This window comes from Geotrypetes seraphini, chromosome 7 (genome assembly GCF_902459505.1).
Source record: "Geotrypetes seraphini chromosome 7, aGeoSer1.1, whole genome shotgun sequence".
NCBI classification, from domain to species: Eukaryota; Metazoa; Chordata; class Amphibia; order Gymnophiona; family Dermophiidae; genus Geotrypetes; species Geotrypetes seraphini.
The window spans coordinates 46,670,316-46,687,845 of NC_047090.1; the positions used below are offsets into that span (position 1 = coordinate 46,670,316).

Sequence of the window (17,530 nt, forward strand, 5' to 3'; positions counted from 1 at the left end):
CGGAGAGGAATTTCTGGACCAGCCAATCACTGCCTGGCTGGCCCGGAACTTCTTCTCCCACATCAGAATTAAAGGGGAGCAGAACCCTGGTCAGCGCAAGGCTTCTGCAAGGAAAGCTTGGGGAGGTGGTGGCTTGGAGGCTGTTTCCCGGTAGCGGTGGCAAACCTAATGGCTTGGGGGAGGGCAGGGAAAAGAAACAAAGGGGGCAGGCAGGGAGACAGAAAGAAGGGGGGACAGGGAGACAAAGAAAGAAGGGAAACGAAAGAAAGAGGGAACAGGGAGACAGAAAGAAAGTGGGCATGGAGAGAAAGAGAAAGAAAGAACAGGAGGCAGGGAGAAAGAAAGAAAAAGTTGGGGGGAGAATGAGGTCTGGAGGAGAGAAAGAATATAGGAGGCTGAAAGAAGGGAAGAAATATTGGATGCAGGAGTGGGCTGAAGTCAGAAGATGTCAGAAGAAGAAGTGCAGCCAGAGTGAAGTGAGAAGAAGTTAGAAGAAGAAAGTGCAACCAGAGACTCATGAAATCACCAGACAACAAAAGTAGGAAAAATGATTTTATTTTCAATTTAGTGATCAAAATGAGAATTTATATCTTCTGTCTTTATTTTGCACTATGGCTCCCTTTTACTAAACCTCAATAGCGGTTTTTAGCGCAGGGAGCTTATGAGCGTCGAGAGCAACGTGGGGCATTCAGCTCAGCTCCCTGCGCTAAAAACTGCTATGTGGTTTAGTAAAAAGGGAGGGGGTATATTTGTCTATTTTTGTATGGCTGTTATTGAGGCGACATTGCATAGAGTCATTTGCCTTGACCTCTGAAAAAAACCCGGAATATGAATTATAATTAACATTTTCTCTGCCTTTCAGTGTGCTATGTGGGGTTTTTAAAAATTATTTTATTGTTGGTAGATCATTTTGACTTGGTCATTTTAAAAGTAGCTCGCAAGCCCAAAAAGTGTGGGCACCCCTGCTCTAGGGTATACATATTCAGGGCTTCCAGTCTCTCCTCATACTCTTCTGGTGCAAGCCTCCTATCATTTTTGTCGCCCTCCTCTGGACCGCCTCAAGTCTTCTTATGTCCTTCGCCAGATACGGTCTCCAAAACTGAACACAATACTCCAAGTGGGGCCTTACCAATGACCTGTACAGGGTCATCAACACCTTCTTCCTTCTACTGGCTACACCTCTCTTTATACAGCCCAGCATCCTTCTGGCAGCAGCCACTGCCTTGTCACATTGTTTTTTCGCCTTTAGATCTAACAAGATGGCTGTATCCTCGCAGCATGCTTTTCTTTCCTGCATGTTTCATGGAAACTACGTTTGTGAAGCAAAGCTACGGTGTTGTAAGGATCCCTTCTATGCAGCCATGGTAGCGATTCTGGCATGGCAAATGCAATGAAGCCCATAGAAATTGAATGGGATTAGTTGCATTTGCCGCGCAGGAATGAATCACTACTAAGACTTTGTAAAAGGAGCCTGGAATAGTTTAAAATACTTGGTATACCATCCTTCAACCGTTGAAACTTCACGAGGCGATAAAACCTAGTGTGCTCCTAATACTCTCTTTCAAGAAAGGAGTGTTATTAGCACATTTGTCTTTTGACACAGATTGGCATAATAATGTTTTCACTATTAGAGAAACTCTGTGAAGCGATATTTATATAAAATGTTATGAAAACCTGTAAATGCATTGATGTAAGTGGTGTAATAAATGCTGGCAAATACCAGGATACAGAATGATTTATTTTGTTTAAGCAGCCTAGATAACAATAGCACAACAGGAGCCCATCAAAGACTTTGTACTTGACTTCCCACAAATGAGCACTGATCCTTAGAAAGCCTGCAGATAACTGGGGTAGGACTTGGAATGCCTCAAGGAGCACTTTCAGTGAACCAGCCCGGTCTCAATGACAGTGCAGAAGGGGGGGGGGGGGGGGTGGAGAGGGGAGGAAGTCATGGGCCTTACATAAGAATAATATCTTGATGAAATTCTTCCCAATGTGTGGGTCAGGACCCCAGGGTTATATGTCGGTAGAAACAGGACTGCTTCCCCTCCCTCTAGACCTCTGCTGTCACCTGTGCCCAGAAATGGCACCCAAACTTCAAGTACAGCAAAGGCTCAACACCAATTCAATCGTGGAACTGGCAAACACACTTTAAGCAAAGGATATACTGTATTATGGAACTATAAAAAAAAATAATATTATGCATAGAACAGTACTTGTAATAATATTTTAAGCCATCAGTGCTGCCCACTGTTACGCTGCTATATGTAATTTAATTCTAGAGCAGTCTCTGTTGTGATAATTGTGCAACTGTGCAAAATGCAATGTTCAACACTATAAATGTAAGAAAAATTAATGTCGAAACAGCTGCAAGCTCTCATAAAGTTTGCTGAGAAAAAAAGTATTTATCGTGTGTGGCTCACAATTCCAAAAGCTCAATCCAAATGTGGTACCCAAAGCACAACAAACATGCACATACAGTATGTAAACCAGTGGGCAGCATTGATGGCTCTTAGAATATTATTATGAGAGCTCCTATACATTATTTTTATTGTTCCTCGATATAACATATCTTTTGCTCAGAGTGCATTTGCCAATTCCAGGGCTGAATTGGTGTTGAGCTAGTAATGGCACACAGCATCGGTGGACTTCCTGTTTAGAGTAGAAGCCCATCCACGGGGGTCTGTGATCGCACACTTAACACGTAGAGCAGGGCCGGCGTTAGGGGGGAGCAAACAGGGCAGCTTCCCTGGGTCCCGTGGCTTGGGTGGGCCCCCTGTGAACTGGCATGTCTTCCCCGTTCTATCCACACCGGTCTGATGCTGTCCTTACCTTCAGTCGCTGACAAATCCATTTTTGCTGCAGGAGGTCTCCAGCCGTGGCAGCCAATCTGAACAGCTGCCTATGGCTCCCTTCCCTGCATGCCTTTGCCCTGGTCCTCCCAGGTGGAAATCGGAAGTTGCGTCATTGGGGATGGAAAGTAGGGAGGGGAGCTGTAAGCAGTACTTCAGATTGGCTGCCTCAGCTGAAAATCCCCTGCAGCAAAAATGGATTTTTCAGCGATGGAAATTAAGAGCAACATCAGACCAGCTTTGATAGAAGGAGGAAGACATACGAGTGAGGAAATCCCTTTTACTAGCTGTAATTTTTTTTTAAGTAGAAAGAGAGACTGGGGAGGGAGTTAAAAGAAGTGCTAGACTGAGTGTGGGAGTAGGTAAAGGGGAAGAGATTATGGGACTGGAAACAGGAGGAGGAGGCGGAGGGAGGGAGGGGGGAGAGAGAGATGTGGGCAGTGATCTGAAAGGAGAGAAGAGAAACGGAGAAGTTGGATGTGGAGTGGGGTGGAGTGAAGGAAGGGAAAAGATACTTGAGGAGAGGACTGTTGGGAAGAGAGAGATGGTGGACCTGGGGCTAGAAAAAATGGAAAGAGGGAGAAATGTTAGGTGTGGGCATAGAAGGTAGAGAGAGATGCAACATCTCTCTTTCCTTCCAACCCATTGTTCAGCATTAAGGGGGAAGGGAAGAACACAACAATAGAAAAGAGAGGGAGCAAAATGTTGGACCATGGGGAAAGAGGAAGAGAGTTGAACCCATGGGAAAGGGGAAAAAAAATCAATATGTTGGAGACAGGCATAGTGAGGGAAATGGAGCAAGAGAGGAGAAAAAAATGAACAATAGACACTGGAAAGAGAATTAGTTAAAGATAGACAAAAAAAGAAAGAGAAACTGGGACCAAGATGATGGAAAACAAAATGTCCAGACACAAAGGTAGAAAATGTGTTTTATTTTGAATGTATTAACTGGAATATGTTATCTTTGGGATATGTGCATCACAAATGTTTTTTATTGTAGTCAGTGGCATAGCCATGCAGCTGATTTGTGGGGAGGGGCTGGAGCCCAAAATGATGATAATAATAATAATAACTTAATTTTTTATATACTGCAATACCACAAGCAGTTCAGAGCGGTTTACAGAGGAAGAGACTGTATACAGATATTACAAAAAAAAAAAACAACAACTTACAAATTACATTAGCATGTTAAGATTAGTCAAATTTATCTGGAAGCATTTTAAAGATACATCAAGGCAGGAATGGAGTCAGAGAAATTTATCAAAGAGGTTTTAATTGACTTCCTGAGAGTTTGATAGGAAGGTGTGTGTGAAATAAAGTTGGTTAAACATTTATTCCATTTGTCTGCTTGGAATGATAATGTTCTATCAAGGAATCTCTTGTAGATACAGCCCTTAAAGGATGGAAAAGCTAACAGGTAAGCACTACGTGTGCAAGTTGTGCCTGGAAATTTGAAATGGTGAGACAGATAGATTGGGGATGAGCCTGTTATGGTTTTGAAGCAAAGGCAAGCAAAATTGAAAAATGACCCTTGCTTCCACAGGCAGCCAGTGTAGTTTTTTGTAATACGAGCTTACAAAAATTTTCTCCCCGCTTGAATGCAAAATATAAATACTTGAACTGGTGGAGATCCCCCAAGCCTTGGCAACTGAAGAGCTCTTCCTCCAGTCTGGCAACCAGAAGTCTCTAAACTTTGCAGCTAGTGGCAGTATCCTCAAGCTGCCAATTTTTTCATGCATACATGAAAGCCAAGCGGAAGGGGAGGGGGGAGGGAAGGCAGTGGCTCTGTAATACTTTGAAGTTCTGTTCACTGGACCTGAGGAGGGGAAGCATGTGGTCATCAGCTGATGAGGCTTGGAGATCTCCACCAGCTACATCAAGGGAGATGTTCATTTTGAGGAGGCCTAAGCTCAAAGTGGGATGCCCAGCCTCTTCTCATGGTTATGCCACTGATTGTGTTCAGTACAAAATGAAGTACTTGCAGAGTTAACTTTTTGGGTTTCCAGTTCAGTTTTGGTATTCATATTTCTGTTTCTAATTTGTGATCCATTGTTCTGTATTTGGCGAAGGGTCTGTCTGCCCTCTTGTTCACCCTCTCCAAGGTAGAGAGAACAAGAGGGCACTCTTTAAAGTACAAACGTAAGGAAGTTCCTCTTCACCCAGAGAGTGGTAGAAAGCTGGAACGCTCTTCCAGGGGCTGTTATAGGGGAAAACACCCTCCAAGGATTCAAGACAAAGTTAGACAAGTTTCTGCTGAACAAGAACGTGCGCTGGTAGGGCTAGTCTCAGTTAGGGTGCTGGCCTTAGACTAGAGGTCCGCTGCGTAAGTGGACTGCTGGGCATGATGGACCACTGGTCTGACTCAGCAGTGGCAATTCTTATGTTCTTATGTTGTGTGTGAAGAAGTAATTTAAAGATGGGTGGGGAAATTGGGAGACAGATAGGTAGATGAGGGGCCTCCTCCTTAATTTCTGCCCTGGGCCCCTTTAAGACTAAAACCGGCCCTGACACAGAGCCCTGTATTGACTACTTCTACTGTTGTTGTCCTCATGCTTTGGACAAGTAGTGGGAAGAGAAAGAGAATGCGAGTGAGGTGGGTAGGGAAGTGGTGATCTGCTGTTTTGGTTTCATCATCACTGGGGGATCACATTAATTTTTACATATTAAAATGGACTCATATTGGATAAAAATTTGGGAAGTACTGCCTTATAGCCCAGATTCAGGATCCATAGCTGCAGGGTCCCAGAAGGAGCCTTGATGCATAGTTCCTCAGTTGAGAACTGTTGCTGCAGTGATTATATTCAGATTTCAAGTTATGTTAGGATTTGCTATCCCGCCCATTGGACAGGCATAAGAAGAACATAAGAACATAAGAAGTTGCCTCCACTGGGTCAGACCAGAGGTCCATCCTGCCCAGCGGTCCGCTCCCGCGGCGGCCCATCAGGTCCGCAACCTGTGAAGTGGTTACTGACCATTTCTATAACCTACCTCAAGTTCTATCTGTACCCCTCTATCCCCTTATCCTCCAGGAACCTATCCAAACCTTTCTTGAACCCCTGTACAGAGTTCTGGCTTATCACCTCCTCCGGAAGCTTGTTCCATGTGTCCACCACCCTCTGGGTAAAAAAGAACTTCCTAGCATTTGTTCTAAACCTGTCCCCTTTCAATTTCTCCGAGTGACCCCTAGTGCTTGTGGCTCCCCACAGTTTGAAGAATCTGTTCTTATTCACTTTCTCTATGCCCTTTAGGATTTTGAAGGTTTCTATCATGTCCCCTCTAAGTCTCCTCTTCTCCAGAGAGAACAGCCCCAGCGTTTTTAACCTGTCAGCGTATGAGAAATTTCCCATACCTTTTATCAGTTTAGTCGCCCTCCTCTGCACTCCCTCAAGTTCCGCCATATCCTTTTTGAGGTACGGCGACCAGTATTGAACACAGTACTCCAGGTGCGGGCGCACCATTGCGCGATACAGCGGCATGATGACTTCCTTTGTCCTGGTTGTGATACCCTTTTTGATGATGCCCAGCATTCTGTTTGCTTTTTTTGAGGCTGTCGCACACTGCGCCGATGGTTTCAGTGATGTGTCAACCATCACCCCCAGATCCCTTTCAAGGTTACTCACCCCTAGCCGTGTTCCCCCCATTTTGTAGCTGAACATCGGGTTCTTTTTCCCTACATGCATGACTTTGCATTTCTCTACGTTAAAACTCATTTGCCACTTATTTGCCCAGTCTACCAGTCTCGTTAGGTCCCTTTGCAGGTTTTCACAGTCTTCCGTGTTCCTAACCCTGCTGCAGAGTTTGGTGTCATCAGCAAATTTGATAACCTCACATTTTGTCCCGGTCTCCAGATCGTCAATAAATATATTAAACAATAGAGGTCCCAGTACCGACCCCTGTGGAACTCCGCTCGTGACCCATTGCCAGTCTGAATATTGGCCCTTTACTCCAACCCTCTGTTTCCTGCCTGCCAACCAGTGTTTGATCCATCGGTAGATATCCCCTTGCACCCCGTGGTTCCACAGCTTTTTTAATAGCCGTTCGTGAGGTACCTTGTCGAAGGCTTTTTGGAAGTCAAGGTAAATGATGTCTATGGATTCCCCCTTATCTATCTGGTTGTTTATTCCCTCGAAGAAGTAAAGCAAGTTTGTGAGGCACGACCTTCCCTTGCAGAAGCCAAGCTGGCTCGCCTTCAGTTGTCCATTTTTTTCTATGTGTTCGCAGATTGTGTCCTTTATCATTGCTTCCATCATCTTTCCCGGAACCGAGGTCAAGCTCACAGGCCTGTAGTTTCCCGGGTCACCCCTTGATCCCTTCTTAAAGATGGGCGTGACATTTGCTATTTTCCAGTCCTCTGGGATCTCCCCAGTTTTTAGGGAGAGGTTACATATTTGGCGAAGTGTCTCTGCTATTTCGTTTCTCAGTTCTTTTAGTTCTAGACAGCTTCAATCTTGGTTGAAAACAACTAGACAAACACATGATAGAGAGGGATAGAATCAGAATATATGATAGTAAATAAAGTGGGTAGGGTAAACACAGAAGGGAAGCCATAATATTTGTTAAACAGTTCTTAAAGGGCAAACCTAGTTGCAAAAAAAATCAGTTCAGAGTAGGCATTTTTGAATAAGAAGGTTTTAAGATCTGATTTAAATCAGTCTAGTGATGTTTAGTGTGGAGTGTGGTGGTGTGGAGTCCAAGAACATAAAATAGAAAGGAAATCCTTGGATAGATGTGAAAGAAAGCATATGGTGCAAGGATTCCAGCCCTGGTCAGGAGAAAGATGCCAAAATACTACATCTGAAGGTAGCGCATTGCTGTTTATGTTTAGGAGCTTGTAAATGAAACATAAAAATTTCCACTTATTGTAGGAGCTGTGCGTGCTTGTGTGTTGTGCCAGAGTGGAAGCCATGAAGAAAACTTTCCATGCTGGAATAGGATTTGGCAGGCTTCAAGTAGTACCTCAGTGATAAATGTCATTCTTTAAAAACAAGACCTAAGGCTTACCTGTATGAAGGCCTATTATCAGCTGTGGTAATATGAATTATCAGGCTGGCACATCACAGGGGGAATCTGCTACCAAGAGGTCTGACATTTTAGCAAGATGTATCAACCATGGAAGCCTATTACAGCAACCAGTAATGCTTGTCTCTGCTGTGCGTGCACCTGGTTTCTGACCTCGGGTTACTGAAGAGAATTGGTTTTAATATGCTCAGTTACTGAAGAGTGAAATGCAACACAAAGCTCAAGATGGGATGTATTTTCTCTGAAGCTGGCATTGTCATATAAGGGGTGATTTTATAAAACATTTTCCACGTGTAAGGCATGTTTTACATGTGGAAAAATGTCTCTTACAAAATTGTGGGGCTATATTGTATGGCCCGGATTCTATAAACAGTGCCGTCGGTGTCAGCCACCTTAAAAACGGCGGCTGATCATGCGTCAGTCACGCAGCGACACCATTTGTAGAATCGCGGTTTGGGGACAGGTAGGCGGCAGAAATGTAGGCCAGGGTTTTCAAGCCCTACATTTTCAGCGATAACTTTTACGTGAATTGCACCTAAGGAGGCACTTTACGAACGCCCAATACCACTTCTGATGTTAGCCACGCCTACAGTGGCGTTAAGCATCATAAAGCGCCTCCTTAGGGGCAATGCAGGCGCCATGTTTAAGGCGCCGGTATGCATCTACGGTTTCTGTTTTTAAACAGAATTTTCAACTTAACCTTTTCCTATCGTAATAAATTTTACGTTACGCTGGTTCCAATCGTAATTATTTTAGCAAAGTTTTGTATTATTCACCGTTATCATTTACGGCTATTGTAAACATAATGTAAATAAGTCTAAAGTTTGTAAATTCAAATATTTTGTGTTCCTGTCGTGTACTGTATGTCCCATGCCATGGGACATACGATGGCAACAACATTTTTGGAATGTCCCATCAGCCGGGACACACGATAGGAAAAGGTCAAGTTAGGCGCCGGTAGGGCACTTACCAGCTCCTATCTTAAGGCAGTGTGTATAGAATATGGTCCTAGATGCTTAAGTGCTTGCTTTTATATGACCACACATAGACTTTTCCAGGAACATGGTTTGTGTGGAGCTGGAGTGGAGTTGCTGTATACATGAATGTTTTATAAAATATGTATGCACATGGTTAGAGTACATAGTAACTAGTTAATTGGAATATAGACCACACGCTAGTCGTGGAAAGTGATGTTTTGATTTTACCATCATAACATCTTTTTGCACTTGATATAAGAATATTTTGGGACTTGATATTTACTCTTATAAGTAGCTTTGATGCTAGCCATTCAATCAAAAGTTTTTTATGCCAATGATGTGACAGGTGGTAGATAGGGCATAATTTGCTCACCTAAAACCTGAGAGGAGCATAATCGAAAGGAATGTCTAAGTCGCAAGTCATCCAAAGTAAAAAAAAAAACCAAAAAACAGCTTAGGACACATTTTTGAAAAATACGTTCACAATTTTTTTTCGTTTCGAAAATCGTCTGAGTATATGTCCTGTCGATCTAATCGTCCAAGGCACTAAATCGTCCACTAAATCGTCCATATACCACATTTTCATCCAACTTTTCGTCCAAGTCAAAAATGCCTAGAACAAGCCATGTTGGACGTGATAGACTGAATACCCAGACATGGCACCTAAATATTAGGGTACCTTTCAGGGCACTGCTGTGAACTTCACAAAAAGGGTGCCATGTCTTCTCCTCACTACAGCTCCCTTATAGGTCATGGTGAGCCCCCCAAACCACCTCCAGAATCCCCTAGACCCACTTATCTACCACCCCAATAGCCCTTAAGGCTGCAGGAACCACTTATATGCCAGTAAAAAAGGGTTTTTGGGGTGTATAGGGGAGTGCACATATTTCAATATCAATGCAGTGATTACAGGGGCTTATGGGCATGGGTCCTCCTCTCCATGGATTCCTAACCCACCCCCAAGACAGCTTAAGACGCCTCTGTGCAGCACGACTAGGCTTTCCTATGCCAGGCTGCCAGATGATGATGTTCTGGAGGCACAATTTTCAAGTTTTGATTAATATTTTTATGGTGGGAAGGTCGCTGATCACTGGGGTAGTGTATGGGGGTCTGTATTATGTGTTTGCTGGTTAGTTTAGGTGGGTTTTTGTGACTTAGACCATGTTTTAAATGATTTAAGTCACAACATCCAAGTTCCATTGATCCTGTGCTGTATAACTTTCGGTTATAAATGCAGTCCGACTAAGTCTAAGCCTGCCCACGTCCTGCCCAAATCCCACCCTCGACACTCCTCCTGAAACGCCCCGTTTAACTATGGTCGTTCAGTGGCTCTATGAAGGCCTAAGTCGTTTAGAAATAAGTCCGAAACCCATTTTTATTATCGGCACTTGGGACGTATTTTGACAATGTTCGTCCAAGTGCCGACTTAGGCCCGTTTTTAGAAGTTTTTCTCTTTCGATTATGAGCCCCTGAGGCTTTTTCTTTCGTTCAGATTGGCAAGCTCAACATTGTTTCTAGTGGAGTGTTTGGAAATAGAGACTGGCATGATTATAGTACATACACACATTTATATTTATTGTGATGCGGGTGTAAATTTGTATGAGAGGATTAGTGTACTAAGTTTTTTTAAGTTTAAGTTTTATTAGGATTTTATATACTGCCTATCAAGGTTATCTAAGCGGTTTTACAATCAGGTACTCAAGCATTTTCCCTATCTGTCCCGATGGGTTTACAATCTATCTAACGTACCTGGGGCTATGGGGCTCATTTTCAAAAGAGAAAGATATCCACAAAATGGCATTTGGATGCTTTGTTTGCTAAAATGTCCATATTGCCATTTTTGAAACACATTTTTAAGATGATGTTCTATGCTGTTTGTCTGCAATACGTTTAAATCTCAAGGGGGCATGTTTTGGGTAAGATTAAGGCAGACATATAATTTAGACATTTTTCCATAATAATGGAACATTTTAGAAAACTTCCAAGGCAAAACTTGGATGTTTGAGGGTAGGCCTGTTTCATTAACAAATACATGTCAAAAAGGTAGCCAAACTGACAAGATGACCACTGGAAGCATGAAGACTTGGCCCTCTTACTCCACCAAAGATGTGAATGAAACAGTGGTGGGACAAAAGCACGCCAGACAAAGCTGTGCCAACATTTTGGCCCAGACAATTGGGCACAAGACTCCAGCGCGCCGCTGTAAAAGTTCATTTTAAAGAGCTACCGTTGGGGGGGGGGTGTCTGTGGGGTGCAAACCCTCCCACACACATTATAGAGAAAACTTAACTTTTTCCTAAAAAATCAGGAAAAAGTTAAGTTTCCTCTATAATGGGAGGGGGGGTTTCCAACCCCCCTAACGGCAGGGCGAACAGTATTAAGTATAGTAGGGGGGGTTTCCCCCCACCCCCTGTCGGAACTCTTTAAAATTAACTTTTCCGGCGACACGCTGGAGTCTTGCGCCCCGTTGTTCGGGCTTAAATGTTGGTGTGGCTTTGTCCTGCGAGCAAATGACTGTGAACTGAATGAAACAGTACATACCAGCCTATATGACAGCTTCACATGTTATGGGCAGTCCTACTAGAGCAACAAGCAGGTCTCTGGAGTAGCCTGGTGGTTGGTGTAGTCAACCATGGAGATGGGGTCTCAGGCCCATACCCCACTTAACTCCTGCACTTATGGTAGAATATATGAGCCTTCCAAAATCTGCCCAAATCCTACTGTACCTACATGTAGATGATACCCAGGCATAAGGACTATTGCGGTGGTATACAGTTGGATCCAGGGCTTACCATATACTATAAGGGGGTTATGGTAAGATGTGTACTTGAACCTTTTATGTGAAATTCACTGCAGTGCCCACTAAGGTGCCCCACTGTTCTGTTGGGATGTCTGTGTGGACAGTCTACTAAAAATGCTGGCCCTCCTACATCCCAGTGACTGTTTTTTGTGCGTTTTTCTTTAGGATGTTTTTTGTTTTTTTTTTGGTGGGGGGGTGTTAATGGTTCAGAAAGATAGACACACTGAGGACAAGCACATTTGAGAAACGACCTTTTTTGAAACAAAAAGATAAGATATTTTTCTGTTTCAAAATGGTCATGTTCACTACTGGATTCTTGTCTGTCTTCCGCAAAACGTCCAAACTTGGATTTGGATGTCATATAGAAAATGCCTCTCCAAATGTGCTCCATCTGTTTTTCTGCATCCTACAAATGTCTCTTTTATTCCAGAGTTAAGGTTGTATACCAACAGCAGTCCTGTATTTTGGGAGTCTCAGACATAGACCAGTTGCAGGAATTTCCATAATATTAAACAGACGATAAAGTCTTACTCATTCTGAAGTTTGGTTTGTTTTTTTGGGGGTGGGGGTGGGGGTCTTCTATGCCCTGTGTATCTTTTGTAAAATACAGGAGAAATTGTGGATATCCTAGTTCATACATAAATGGCAAATGCAAAATGGGGCTTTGCCTGTCTTAATTTGATCCTGGACCCTCTGAACCCTTCTTGGATCTTATATGGAAGAGAATAAATGTGAGAGTAGCTTTGTGAATTGCCTTCCCATTGGATCATTCTGTGACTACCAAGAAAATTGAAGCACCTAAAATCCAATCAAGGTGAATAACCTAAAATCATTCTCTCTCTCTCTCTCTGTTGCTAGTATCGGATATAGTAAGCCTGGACGTTTGGCATGAACAAAAATAGACATTGTATGAGGCTACTAGGGTAATGTCACTGTAGACCAGGGGTGGGCAACTCTGGTCCTCGAGGGCCAGAATCCAATCGGGTTTTCAGGATTTCCCCAATGAATATGCATTGAAAGCAGTGCATGCAAATAGATCTCATGCATATTCATTGGGGAAATCTTGAAAACCCAATTGGATTCCGGCCCTCGAGGACTGGAGTTGCCCACCCCTGCAGCATCTATGGTCATGCTTCCTTTTACCAACCCCAGGTGTCATATCAAGTCTTACTTTAATGCTGTTAGAACCAGATAGCCATAAGCAATTGAATGTTATTCTTTGTTTACATATGTTGCTGCTTTAATTGCGTGCTGTATTTTACAGTAAACAATTAAAACCACATCATATTTCCTTGTTTCAATAGTAAGAGTGATGGTTTAATTTTGACACCAGTAATGTGCCTTGAGTTTTTAGAAAAGGGGTTGACAACCATAAAATTGCCTTACTTGTATTATTCCATATTGAATTTGGTTTGTAAATACTAATGTCGAAATTCATTTTTCCATTCTGTAATCTCATTACTATAGGTAATTAAGAAAAGAAAATCCCCACTGAATAGAATTGGATATTCCATAGATATTTGATAAGAAGGTATAGGCTTGAGGTATTGAGGTAAAAATTAGAAAGCTTCAGAAGAAAGCAGCTGAAGAGACAATGAACAGAACATCATTAATCAGACATTCCACGTGAGAAACAATTACTCTCATAGAGGCCAGGGTTTTGTGTTTTTTTTAGATCACACTGCACATTATTCAGCGGAAGGTAAAAATAAATGCTGGATGTCAATGTTTTAGTTAAGCTGTAAAACCCAGGATGGAAAATATGTGCAGTCAGGCAAATACTTAAAAAAGGTTTTAGTACTAAAGAAGATTTTTTTTTATTGATCAGGAAAGCTTTCCTTTTCTGCACAATTGGCCTAGTTCGGTGGGCTACTGTACCGCCAAGTCTCTATGAAATTGTACTCTTATTAAACCAGCCATTCCCAAATCAGTCCTTAGGGCACACTTGGTCCCTTCGGATTTTTAGGATTTCCCAAATGAATATTCAGCCTTTGATGATTTATGGGAAACTTTAGAGCAGTGTTTCTCAACCTTTTCAAGCCAAATACCCCGAAGCCTAACAAATACCAACCAAGTACCTCCGGCCTAAGCTCCGCCCCAGACCCACCCAAACTCTGCCCATGACTCACCCAAACTCCGCCCCTGAATTCACCCCCATAATAATAGTACTCATTGTAATGCAATTTCTTCCATCCATTTTTCATATACACACAATATAATCTTATTAATACATAATGGTAACCTCAAAATTATAAAAACACAAAGCACCCTTTATGCAAAGAAAATATTAATTATCATTTATATTCAGGGGTTTTCAAAGAGATCAAGGCAGATGACTTTAAAATATGCAATGTCACTTCAGTAACAACTATAGAAAAATAGACAAATATAGTGCAAAATATAGACATCAGGTATAAATTCTTAAAACTGACACATTTTGATCACTAAATTGAAAATAAAATAATTTTTCCTACCTATGTTGTCTGGTGATTTCATGAGTCTCTTTTTCCACTTCCTTTTTTACTATGCATCCAATTCTTCTTTCTTTCTGCCTCCTGCATGCTTCCTCTCCTCCAGACCTCATTCCATTCCCCAACCAACATCTCTCTCTGTCCCTCCATGAGTCCAATTTTTCTTCCTTTCTCATCCCCAGATCATTTTTCACCACTGCCTAATAGCCCCATGTCCATTTCTCCTGTCACCCCTCTCCAACACCATGCCATATCTCTCCTCTATCACTATGCCCAACATTCCTCTACCTTGCATCCCCTTCAATCTATCCCTCTGTTCCCTCTCCATCACCATATCCAACATTTCTCCCTCTCATCATTCTATTCCCCATGCATCTCTACTTCACTCCTCTCTATGCCCAATTTTCCTCTTCCTTTCCCCATGTGCACCATCTCTTTCTCTCTCACACACTCAGGCCCAACAATTGTCCCTTACTATTCTCTCCCTCCCTCCCTCCCTTCTTCCTATGTCCCAAGTTAGTTCCCCCTTCCTCCTGTGTCCCAAGTACGTGCTCCTCCCCCTCACTGCCTTCTATCCTTTGTTCCACCCCTTGCTCCCTGCCTCCCCTAAGCCTGCCTGCCCCTAAGTTGACCCACCACCAATTACTTCTCCCCCTTGGTCTGCTGTCACCCTGCCATCTGCCAGCTGCTTGGCTGACCCGGAACCTTCTCTCCAACATCAGAATTGATATCGGGGAAGGCTTGTGGGCTGGCGGTGTGCAATCACTGAACATGCCTGGCCCTGCCCTGCCCAGAGTTGCGGCAGCAGCGAGGGATAATTAAATGGAGTTGGTAGGTAGCTTGGGGTACGGTGGGCGGTGGCAGGGAGGAATTAGCAGTCAGCCCACGTACCCCCAACAGGCGGCTAGAGGGTACGCATACTGTAGGTTGAGAAACCCTGCTTTAAAACGCTGACTAAGAAGAAGTATATAACCATCTATAAACATCTGAAAGGTCATTATATGAAGCAGTCTGTCTTTCTGTTTGACTAGGTAAAATGAAAATAACAAGAGGGCTTAATATGAAGTCATAAAATTTAAACATAATTTCATTTAAATTAGATATACCCATTTTGAAGTTAGGGCAGTCAGATGATGGAATCTTCCCCCTGTGTTAGTTGTTTAAGAAACATATGAGTGGTTTAATGTAACCATTCCCAACCCAGTCCTCCTGGCACACCTAGTCCCATCGGGTTTTCAGGATGTGCACAATGAATATGCATGAGATAGATATGCTGTATTTACTGCCTCAATTGCATGCAAATCTAACTCATGCATATTCTTCCTCTAATAAAGATATTTACTGTTTCTGTTCTCTATCATGTGGGAGAGAAGAAGAAAACTGGGAACTGAGTACCTTAATGCAGCAGTTCTAGCTAGATTCTCCCCAGTATCACTTTGTCTCCTTGCATTTGTCTTTTACCTTTACAAGCAGACCCATATTTGCTGTAGTTTTTAGCCCAGTGTTTACCAAGCTGGTCCTGGAGTTACCACCTTGCCGGTCAGGTTTTCAGGATATTCACAATGAATATGCATGAAAGAGATTTGCATACAGTGGAGGAAGTGTATGTACATATATTCATTGTGAATATCCTGAAAACCTGATTGGTAATGGGGTACTCCAGGACTGAACTGTGAAATACTGGTCTAGAACAGTGTTTCTTGACACTATCCTGGAGGCACACCTAGCCAGTCAAATTTTCAGTGTTATTGTATTGAATGTACACGAGACAATTTGCAAATCTATTTCATGCATATTCATTGCAATAATCCTGAAAACTTGACTGGCTAGGTGTGCCTCCAGGACAGGGTTGAGTAGCTGTACTCATCTCTTCTACTGCCAACTCCTGACTCTGCCCCTTCTGCCTGGAACAAACTGCCTGAATCAGTACGCCAGGCTCCAACTCTGGTAGTATTCAAATCCAGGCTCAAAGCCCACTTTTTCGAAGCAGCTTCTAATACACTCTATCTGTTTTCATTCCTTCTGTAGCCCTACCCTCACTACTTCTTCCGTTGTTTGTCCCTTCATGAGCACCATATATCGATTCACCCTCTGTCCTGTGTGTCTGTCATAATTTAGATTGCAAGAAGATCTTTCGAGCAGGGACTCTCTCTTGCATATTTAATGTACAGCGCTGCATGCATCTGTTAGCGCTATAGAAATAATAAATAGGAGTCGTAGAGTAGCTCTGGCCTAGAGGCGTCTTGTGCCTAAAGTATACCAGCCAATTTTAAGGGGGCAGGTTTAAAGTGAGAGAGTCGCTTGCAGGAGGTACACATTGATCTTTGAATCAGATCTTCTCCATACCCTATCGGCACAGCGTCTAAGGAGATGGCGTAGCTGCTTTCAGCTTAGGGACATTCTAGAGGTGAGTTCATACTTCCTGCTTTTTTCTACCCCATCTTGGGGTCTCCATTCAGACTTTCCCTGTTCTAATTAAGTAATACCAGCCTTCTAACTAAATTATCTATCTTGTAATGACCCTGATACAATGTCCAGATCTCTCCCGAAGTAACCCGCTCTACTTTTTAACTCTCCTGGAAATGTCCAGATAACCTCTTGTGTAATTCGCCTTGTACCACAAGGTTTTATTTTATTTATTTATTTGTTCATTTTTTATATCCCGTCCTCCCCAAAAGCTCAGAACGGGTTACAATAAAATAATAATTAAAATTAGGTACTTGGAAGTTCCCTAATTGTCCCGAAGGCTCACAATCTAACTAAAGTACCTGAGAAAACAATTATTAAATAGTAAAGATATAATAATTCAAATAATAAAAAAAATCCATTAATTAGCAATGTTTTCTTCACTGCAAAGGCAGAATAAAAATAACTAATGTAATGTTTTACTCTTTTTTTTCCATTTATAATCATATCTTTGTGTATTTTCTTATGTCTCCAAATATATTTTCTTAATACTTTAATGATTTTTTTTAATTACAAAATAATATCACTCTAGTCTTGAAAGTGCTACATGTGTCTGGGGATATGTTAAGTTCTGTGAAAATTCACCAATTGCGCCCAGAGTTGGGTGAATGATGAAGTAAATGGCTGTGATGTAATGAGCGTGAAGTAATTCTCCATGCAAAAGGTGATTTTTTTTCCTCCTCCTCATTATTTTAGACATATCCTTTGTTTTTTGCAAAGCTTCTTTCCCCGAGTCCTGAGAAGAATGATGATCAAGTGTGGTTTTGAAAAGGAACAGTACAACATTGGACTTTTTTCCCGTTACTTCAACAGGGGTGGCAATTGGGAAGAGCATTCAAAAATGATAAATATTAAGGTCTCCTCAGGAATGAAAGAAACATCTGAACCAAAACGTAGGATCTTGATATTGCTTATCTGCAACCTGAATTTTAAAGATTTTATTTT

General features: G+C 42.4%; 1 protein-coding gene and 1 long non-coding RNA gene across 23 annotated transcripts in view; one reads left to right on the forward strand and one right to left on the reverse strand.

Moving 5' to 3' along the window:
• Positions 1-2,907, reverse strand: part of LOC117363431 — a 54,688-nt gene extending 51,781 nt beyond the window's left edge. The window contains exon 1 of the long non-coding RNA XR_004540054.1: positions 2,833-2,907. This is a non-coding gene — a long non-coding RNA (uncharacterized LOC117363431). The remainder of the gene's footprint in view (positions 1-2,832) is intronic.
• CACNA1C (calcium voltage-gated channel subunit alpha1 C) overlaps positions 1-17,530 on the forward strand; it is a 1,333,094-nt gene that overhangs the window by 223,967 nt on the left and 1,091,597 nt on the right. The window lies entirely within an intron of this gene.